The sequence below is a fragment of the Nematolebias whitei genome, chromosome 3, assembly GCF_014905685.2.
Source record: "Nematolebias whitei isolate Nwh7 chromosome 3, NemWhi1, whole genome shotgun sequence".
NCBI lineage: Eukaryota > Metazoa > Chordata > Actinopteri > Cyprinodontiformes > Rivulidae > Nematolebias > Nematolebias whitei.
Genome location: NC_056500.1, coordinates 58,198,931 through 58,208,537, shown reverse-complemented (window position 1 = coordinate 58,208,537; position 9,607 = coordinate 58,198,931). Strand labels below are relative to the sequence as shown.

Genomic DNA, 9,607 nt, shown 5'->3' with positions numbered 1-9,607 from the left:
CAGGGGGGTGTAGGTGTTTTTGTTCCTTCTGAAGTCCACAATCATCTCCTTTGTCTTCTTCACATTGATGTGAAGGTTATTCTCTCTGCACCAGCTCTCCAGGTGTTCCACCTCCTGCCTGTAGCTGGACTCATCATTGTTTGTGATGCATCCCACCACCGCTGTATCATCTGCAAACTTTACAATGTGACAGCCTGGATGGGTAGCTGCACAATCATATGTGAGCAGAGTAAACAGAAGGGGGCTCAACACACATCCCTGAGGAGAGCCAGTGCTGAGGGTTATGGTGGAGGAGGAGAGGTTGTGGATCCTCACTAACTGTGGTCTGTTTGTTAAAAAGTCTAGTACCCAGTTGCAGATGGAGGGGCTTAGTCCTAGTGTGGATAGTTTGTCCAACAGGGTTTGGGGGATCATGGTGTTGAAGGCGGATGTGAAGTCCACAAAGAGCATACGGACGTAAGAGTTTTTCTGCTCTAGGTGGTTGAGTGCAGTGTGGACCACAGAGGAGATTGCATCCTCTGTTGATCGGTTCTCACGGTATGCGTACTGATGAGGGTCCTCGTTGATGTTGATGGTTGTTTTGATGTGAGTCATGACCAGTTTTTCGAAGCATTTAGCGACTATCGGAGTGAGGGCCACTGGCCGATAGTCATTCAGACCAGTCACTGTAGAGCTTTTTGGGACTGGGATGATGGTGGCAGTCTTCAGGCAGGTGGGAACTGTCTCCAGGGTAAGTGAGGTGTTAAAGATGTCTGCCAGCACCTCACAGAGCTGATCAGCACATTCCTTCAACACTTTTCCGGGGATGTTGTCTGGGCCAGTTGCTTTGTGCGGATTAATCCTCCTGAAGGTACTCCTTACTTCTACTGAGGTCACGCTGAGATGCTCTTCATCCGGTGGTGAGGTGAGTCTGGTGCTGGGTGGTCTGTTCGGGTCTTCAAAGCGTGCATAAAACTTGTTGAGGGCATCAGGCAGAGATGGGTCTTTGGGACATTGTTCACTCCTTCCTTTATAATCTGTTATGCACTTAATGCCCCTCCACATGCTCCGCGGGTCTTGTGAGATGAATTGACCCTCGATCCTCTTTGCATATGTGGCCTTGGCCCTCTTAATACCAGCAACCAGCACTTTTCTTGTCCTACTCAGCTCCTCTGAGTTTCCAGACCTGAAGGCAGTGTTCCTGGCTTCCAGCAGGGTACGCACCTCTGCATTCAGCCAAGGTTTTCTGTTTGGGTAGCTTTTAACATTTCTGATAGTGGAGACTGTGTCAGTACATGTACTAATGTAACCCAGTACTGAGGATGTGTATTGGTCAAGATCAAGCGAACCTCCATTTTCAGCAGCTTCTCTGAAAACCTGCCAGTCTGTTCGGTCAAAACAATCTCTCAGTATGGGGCCACTGTCCTGGATCCAACATTTAACTTTCTTTTGAACCGGTCTGGAGCGTCTCAGCGGGGGCATGTAAGCAGGAGCCAGGAAGATTGAGATGTGGTCTGACAGTCCTAGGTGGGGGCGGGGTTCGGCTTTGTATGCATTTTTTACGTTCGTGTAAACACGGTCCAGCGTGCGGTCTCCACGTGTCGGAATCGTCACATGCTGATAAAAGCTTGGGAGACAGTCCTTTAGATTCACGTGGTTAAAGTCTCCGGCTACCACGTAAAGAGCCTCGGGGTGTTTGTTCTGCAGCGAGCTGATGATATCATGAAGCTCCTGCAGTGATTCATTAGCATTAGCGTCCGGAGGAATGTAAACAACTGTGATAAAAGTCACTGTGAACTCTCGGGGTAGATAATGTGGCCGACATTTCACTGTTATTTGCTCCAAAGCCTTCGAGCACGAGCTATTTACAACAGTACAGTTCGTGGACCAACTTTTACTCACGTAAATGCACACTCCGCCCCCCCCGTGATTTCCCCGTTAGCTCGCTGCAGCGGTCCGCTCGAAAAAAAAGTCTGTCATCCAGCTGGAAGACTGAGTCCGGCGTTTCACTTGTAATCCACGTTTCTGTGAGGCAAAGCACTGCACACTTCTTCATCTCTTCTGAGGCGCCCGCTCTCAGACGAAGTAAATCCAACTTGTTGTCCAACGAGCGGACATTCGACAGAAAGAGAGACGGCATGGGGAGTTTACCGGCTTTAGCGTTAGCTCGTAGCCTCACCATAACCCCCGCCCGGCATCCTCTCCTCTTAAGCCGGGAGCGCTGCTCCCGGCTTAAGAGGCTTATTTAATGTTTTAACTTTGCCGTTTCGTTGTAGGCATGTCAATATACTATCCACAAGTAAGAAAGGCCTTGGATAACATCTTGCGACACCTGGACAAAGAAGTGGGACGCTCCATGAGCATGACAAGTGTACAGATGTCCAACAAGGAGCCTGAGGATATGATTACGTATGTGCACACAACTTAAAAACATATAGTTTCTCTTCAAGATGTTTGAATTATAACACTTATTTTAATAATGTTTCTGAAGGGGAGAAAGGAAACCAAAGATTGATCTGTTCCGGACATGCGTGGCTGCGATTCCAAGGCTGATACCAGATGGCATGAGCAGACAAGACCTAATAGAATTGCTAGCAAAGTAAACCACTCACTTTTACCACGTTAAATTTCACCCAGCACGCATTTTTGGATTTACAACATCTACCACATCTCTTCCTGCAGATTGACCATTCACATGGATGAAGAGCTACGCGGCCTTGCCTTTACGACTCTTCAGGCCCTGATGGTGGATTTCCCAGAGTGGCGGGAAGATGTCCTCTCAGGATTCGCATACTTCATAGTCAGAGAGGTAACTGATGTCCATCCCACTCTGTTGGACAATGCTGTCAAGATGCTTCTGCAGCTCCTCATCCAGTGGAGGCAGGCAGCACAGAGCAGCAATAAAAGTCATGACACACAGGTTTGTTTATTTATGACTGTGATCATTGTTGTGATTTGTGTTTTGTTGTAAAGGTCAAAAAACAGGATTTTATTTGCATGCTTTTGTTTTTCCAAAGGACTCAAAGAGTGGGCGCTCTCTCTCTTTGGAGCGTACCCTCCCTATAGGTGTTCTTCATATTGTGGAGGGTTTAGCACTGGTTGTTCTCTGTAGCTGCCGCCCGGCTACACGCAGACTAGCTGTTAATGTCCTGAAGGAGGTCCGAGCGCTGCACACTGCACTGGGCATTGGCAAGGTAATTATGGTAGTCTTGGATTGCAAATTACTAAGTTGCAAATAGCATGCATGAGAGTTGTTTAATGTCCACTGGCCTTTCTTTTTGCACAATCCTTGTAGGGAGATGAGGAACTGACTATTGATGTAATGGACAGATTGAGTGCATCAGTGTTGGAGAGCTTCATTCATCTCACTGGAGCCGACCAGGCATGCATATGCTTTCTTCCTTTAAAGTAAAACTTTCCCACACTTTGTGTCTCTCAGCTCACCTTGGTCTGTCTGTCCCTGTAGACCAGCTTGTTGTATTATCCCAGTGGGATTGATCTTCAAACACTAGCAGAGTGGAGTTCCTCTCCCATCAGCCACCAGTTTGATGTTGTGAGCCCCTCACACATCTGGGTGTTTGCCCACGTTACGCAAGGCCAGGACCCCTGGGTCATCAGCTTCTCCAGTTACCTGCGTCAGGAGAACCTCCCCAAACATTGCCCCACTGCCCTCAACTATGCCTGGATGTTTGCCTACACCCGCCTGCAGTTGCTGTCTCCACAAGTTGACATAAAGTATGTTTTTGTAAACTTCAGTGTTTTGGTTATATATTTATTTTTGTTTATTTCAATTGTCTGCTTATTGAAGTCTGGTTGAAGATGTTTTATTGGTCTCGTCTGAAAAGTCATAGTACAGAATGATGAATTTTGAAATTAAAAATAAAATGATGAATACAAAAATTAACATTGGTTCTTTGGTGTCAGAGCCTACTATCCTTTAGTTGTCTCATTTGTCCAACATTTACCATTTGTTCATTTGCAGTAGTCCTATCAATGCCAAAAAGGTGAACAGTCTAAACAGCAGCAGTGACTCTTACGTGGGCCTTTGGAGGAACTACCTGATTCTCTGCTGCAGCTCTACCTCTTCCTCCCCCTCTCTGTGCTCCTCATCCTCCACCTCTGGCTCCGTCCGCTGCTCCCCACCTGAGACGCTGGCGTCTACTCCAGACAGCGGCTATAGTTACGATTCAAAGGTCTAAAACAACTGCACAGACAAAAGTCTTCTGTTGCAAGATTTTAAAGGTTTGTGAGAAAATAGTTTGTGTGCATGCAGTAACAGAATTGTGACATTGTGTGTGTTCAGATTGTCGGCACTCCTTCCCCCTCCTCCCTGTTTAAACACATTGTTCCACTGATGCGCTCTGAGAGTATGGACATCACAGAGTCCCTGGTTTTGGGGCTTGGCAGGACTAACCCCATTGTCTTCAGGTAAACAACACTCAGTACTGTCTGTGTGTTCAGCATTGTGTAGATTCACATAGTTTTACATAACATTTGGTTATTTATTTCTCCCATCCTTCAGAGAGTTGATGGAGGAGCTAAATCTTATTATAAAAGAAGCTCTTGAAAGAAGACCTGAAGTAAGTGCAGTTTGTTGATAACTTAAGAAGGTCTTCATCATAGAAAACATGTTGGATTGTAAATGTTACGGTTTTTTGTAGAACATGAAGCGACGCAGGCGTCGGGATGTCCTCAGGGTCCAGCTGGTCCGGATATTTGAGCTACTCGCTGATGCTGGTGCCATCAGTCAAAAGTATGTGACTCACAGGCATCAGGACAAAAAACAGAGAGATTCCAGGACTGATAAGACCCATTTTATAAACATCCTGAACGTTTCTCTTTACAGAGCCAGTGGAGGGTTGGATGGAGAGAGCAACTCTCTGAACAGTACGTTGCTGGAGTATGTTGATCTGACCAGGCAGCTGCTCGAGGCAGAAAACGACAAGGACTCTGACACTCTGAGGGACATTCGCTGTCACTTCAGCGCACTTGTGGCCAACATCATTCAGAATGTTCCAGGTACCATGCTTGGTCTAAGTTAACCTTTGAATAAACTGATTGTCTGGGTTTCAACAAGTCTGAGTTGATTTGTTTTGCTTCCTTGTCTTATGTTCAGTACACGAGAGGAGGAATATTTTCCCTCAGCAGTCTCTGCGTCACAGTCTCTTCATGCTGTTTAGTCACTGGGCTGGACCCTTTAGCATCATGTTCACTCCTCTTGATCGCTATAGTGATAGAAATATGCAGATCAATCGCCATCAGTACTGTGCACTGAAGGTACAAACACTTAGTTGAACCTAAAAGTCTGCACTGGGTCATCTTTGACTGGTGACTATATGGTTTTTGTTCAGGCCATGTCGGCGGTGTTGTGTTGTGGGCCTGTGACTGACAATGTTGGTCTTTCTTCTGACGGCTATCTCTACAAGTGGCTTGACAATATTTTGGATTCACAAGACAAAAAGGTGAGTATAATAATATTTGTTTACTCAGTTTGATGAAGATGATCTGTGATGGCCTTCGCTTTAACAAATTTTCTACTAGTTCTGCATGCAGATTTAAGTCATTGCCCGTTTTTCTGTGACAGGTGATAATGTTTTTACCTTGTTCTGTGTGTATATGGGCTTTATTATACAGTATATTTACAGTATGTGTTCATTTGTTTGTTAGCAAAATATTGTATGAACCACTGACTGCATTTTATTGAAACTGACGGTCATCATTGGATACCAAAAAGTGCAACTCAGTAAATTTTACAGCTATTGAGTAAAATTTGATGTTAGTGCAGAGTCATGTCCAATACTTATCACAAGTATGTATACAATTTTTTTTTTTTTTTTTTTTTTACAATTTCTATACAATTTGCAACATTGTTGCTTAAAATTTTGGCATTACCTGTTGGAGTTTACCCCATTTGCCTGTTGGCAAAATAATGCATGAACCACTGGACAAATTTTGTAACTATCAGAAAGCAACCATTTCATGTTCCACTACAACTATTGAACTGAAGTCGATATAAATAAAGATGGCCACCACAACTAATCAACCTAAGCTAACGTTGCACGTTTGTGGTGAGCCGTATTGTGTCACTTCCTGTTTGTCTGTTGGTAGCTCAAGTGAATTGTTTGCTCGAGTCGTCTCTGTTTTCTGGATTTATCTGTCTTTTGCACAGTTTTTCATTCTAGTTCACAAACACACTTAGTACAGTTATTTTTCTACAGTTGGATAGTGCTTAAAACACCTCTTATCTTTCAACACTTCTTGGTTTTTATTGGTGTATTTGGCTCTGCTAGCTCTCGCTATCGTTGGCTTAGCATGGCTGATGTTTCTCTCCCTGCTTCCTCTGTTTTCACTTGCTCCGTGTGTCAGATGTTTAGTTACTCCACTGCCTCTATAAGTGGTAATGATACATGTAACAAATGTAGTCTTATGGTAGCTTTGGAGGAGAGGCTGTCTGAACTGGAAGCTCAGCTCCGCGCTGTAGAAAAACCAGTAGCTAGCCAGGTCCCCTTAGACGGCGCGGAACCACAGAGGCTAGCTCCCATTAGCGGTCCTCCAGCAGACCCCGAGCAGCCGGGACCCCAGGCCGGCTGGGTGACGGTCCGGAGCAAGCGTAGTGCTTAGGCTAAGCCCCCAGTTCACCACCGACCCGTTCACATTTCTAAACGATTTTCCTCGCTCAGTGACACACCCGCTGAGAAGCAGACCCTGGTTATTGGAAGCTCCATAGTCCGAAATGTGGCTTTAGGGACTCCAGCGGCCATAGTTAAATGCATTCCGGGGGCCAGAGCGGCCGACATAGAATCTTATCTGAAACTGCTGACTAAGGCTAAGGCTAAATACAGTAAGATTGTTAGTCACGTTAGCGGTAATGACACCCGGTTACACCAATCGGGGGTCACTAAAATTAATGTTGCTTCGGTGTGTGACTTTGCTAAAACCATGTCGGACTCTGTAGTTTTCCCTGGCCCCCTCCCCAACCTGACCAGTGATGACATGTTTAGCCGTATGTCGTCGTTTAACCGCTGGGTGTCCAGGTGGTGTTCTGACAATGGCGTGGGCTACATACAAACCGGATTCCAAAAAAGTTGGGACACTAAACAAATTGTGAATAAAAACTGAATGCAATGATGTGGAGATGGCAAATGTCAATATTTTATTCGTAATATAATATAGATGACAGATCAAAAGTTTAATATGAGTAAATGTAACATTTTAAAGGAAAAATGTGTTGATTCAAAATTTCACAGTGTCAACAAATCCCAAAAAAGTTGGGACAAGTAGCAATAAGTGGCTGGAAAAAGGAAATTCAGCATATAACGAACAACTGGAAGACCAATTAACACTAATTAGGTCAATTGACAACATGATTGGGTATAAAAAGAGCTTATCAGAGTATCAGTGTCTCTCAGAAGTCAAGATGGTAAGAGGATCACCAATTCCACCATTGTTGCGCAGAAAGATAGTGCAGCAATACCAGAATGGTGTTACCCAGCGTAAAATAGCAAAGACTTTTAAGTTGTCATCATCAACCGTGCATAACATCATCAAAAGATTCAGAGAATCTGGAACAATCGCTGTGCGTAAGGGTCAAGGCCGTAAAACTCTACTGGATGCTCGTGATCTCCAGGCCCTTAAACTTCACTGCACCTCAAACAGGAATGCCACTGTCAAGGAAATAACAGAATGGGCTCAGGAATACTTCCAGAAAGCAATGTCAGTGAACACAATCCACCGTGCCATCCACCGTTGCCAGCTGAAACTCTACAGTGCAAAGAGGAAGCCATTTCTAAGCAAGCTCCACAAGCTCAGACGTTTGCACTGGGCCAGGGGTCATTTAAAATGGAGTGTTGCAAAATGGAAGCCTGTTCTGTAATAATAATAATAATAATGTCATCACAATGTCAGCACTGTATGTTTCCATACAATGGCGAAATTAGTCTCTGCATTTAACCCATCCACCACCAGGTGGTGCAGTGGGCAGCTATTGAAAGCGCCCGGGGGACATTTTGGGAATTAGACGTGCTGCCCAGAGACGCCACGTGATGTGCAGTGACTGGGAATCGAACCTGGGACTCTCGGGTCCCAAGCCGGCTGCCCTGCCTCTACACCATCTCGGCCCCAATGTAGTCAGATGAGTCACGATTTGAAGTTCTTTATGGAACGCTGTGACGCCATGTCATCCGGACCAGAGAGGACAAGGGTAGCCCAAGTTGTTATCAACGCTCCGTTCAGAAGCCTGCATCACTGATGGTATGGGGTTGCATGAGCACTTGTGGCACGAGCAGCTTGCATGTCTGGAAAGGCACCATTAATGCAGAGAACAATGTTCAGGTTCTAGAACAACATATGCTCCCATCTAGACATCATCTCTTTCAGGGAAGACCCTGCATTTTTCAACACGATAATGCCAGACCACATTCTGCAGCAATCACAACATCATGGCTACGTAGGAGAAGGATCTGGGTACTGAAATGGCCAGCCTGCAGTCCAGATCTTTCACCTATAGAGAACATTTGGTGCATCATAAAGATGATATTTTACGCTGGGTAACACCATTCTGGTATTGCTGCACAATCTTTCTGCGCAACAATGGTGGAATTGGTGATCCTCTTACTATCTTGGTTTCTGAGAGACACTGACACTCTGAGAAGCTCTTTTTATACCCAATCATGTTGTCAATTGACCTAATTAGTGTTAATTGTTCTTCCAGCTGTTCGTTATATGCTCATTTTCGTTTTCCCAGCCACTTATTGCTACTTATCCCAACTTTTTTGGGATTTGTTGACACTGTGAAATTTTGAATAAACATATTTTTCCTTCAAAATGTTAAATTTACTCAGATTAATCTTTTGATCTGTCATCTATGTTATATTACGAATAAAATATTGACATTTGCCATCTCCACATCATTGCATTCAGTTTTATTCACAATTTGTTGAGCATGCATCAGGATAATTTGTTTAGTGTCCCAACTTTTTTGGAATCCAGTTTGTAATTTAGTAGACTTATTTGGTTTTACCCAAAACGTCCGCACGTCTACTCATTCTTATCATAACTCTCTTGATTTTGTTCTGACCTATGGTATAGAGATTAAGGACTTGGTAATAGTTCCTCAAAATCCTATTCTGTCTGACCATTTTTTAAAAACCTTTGAGTTTACATTAAATGACTACACAGTCACTGAGAGTAAATTTCATCTCAGCAGGTTCTTATCAGAAAATGCTGTAACCAAATTTAAACAATTTCTTCCATCAATATTTTCCTCTGTCTTGCAGAGTAATGCATCAGAGAACAGAGACTTAGATCATCTAGTTGATCATCTTACAACTTCAATGCAAACTTCACTTGATAAAATTGCTCCACTGAAAAAGAAAGTAATGAATCAGAGGAAACTGGTTCCTTGGTTCAATTCTGAGTTACGTACTTTAAAGCAGGCATCTAGAAACCAGGAGAGAAAATGGCGCTCTACTAATGTTGAAGAATTTTATTTAACTTGGAAAGATAGTCTGCTAACATATAAAAAAGATCTCCGTAAAGTTAGAACTTTATATTACTCATCTTTAATAGAGGAGAATAAAAATAACCCTAGGTTTCTGTTTAGTACTATTGCTAGACTAATTAAAAGTCC

The 9,607-nt window shown here is 43.9% G+C and overlaps 1 protein-coding gene across 1 annotated transcript in view; it reads right to left on the bottom strand.

The window, feature by feature from the left end:
* The window catches only part of fryl (furry homolog, like), a gene marked incomplete at its 5' end in the record, with an annotated part of 218,864 nt that overhangs the window by 206,763 nt on the left and 2,494 nt on the right, over positions 1-9,607 (bottom strand).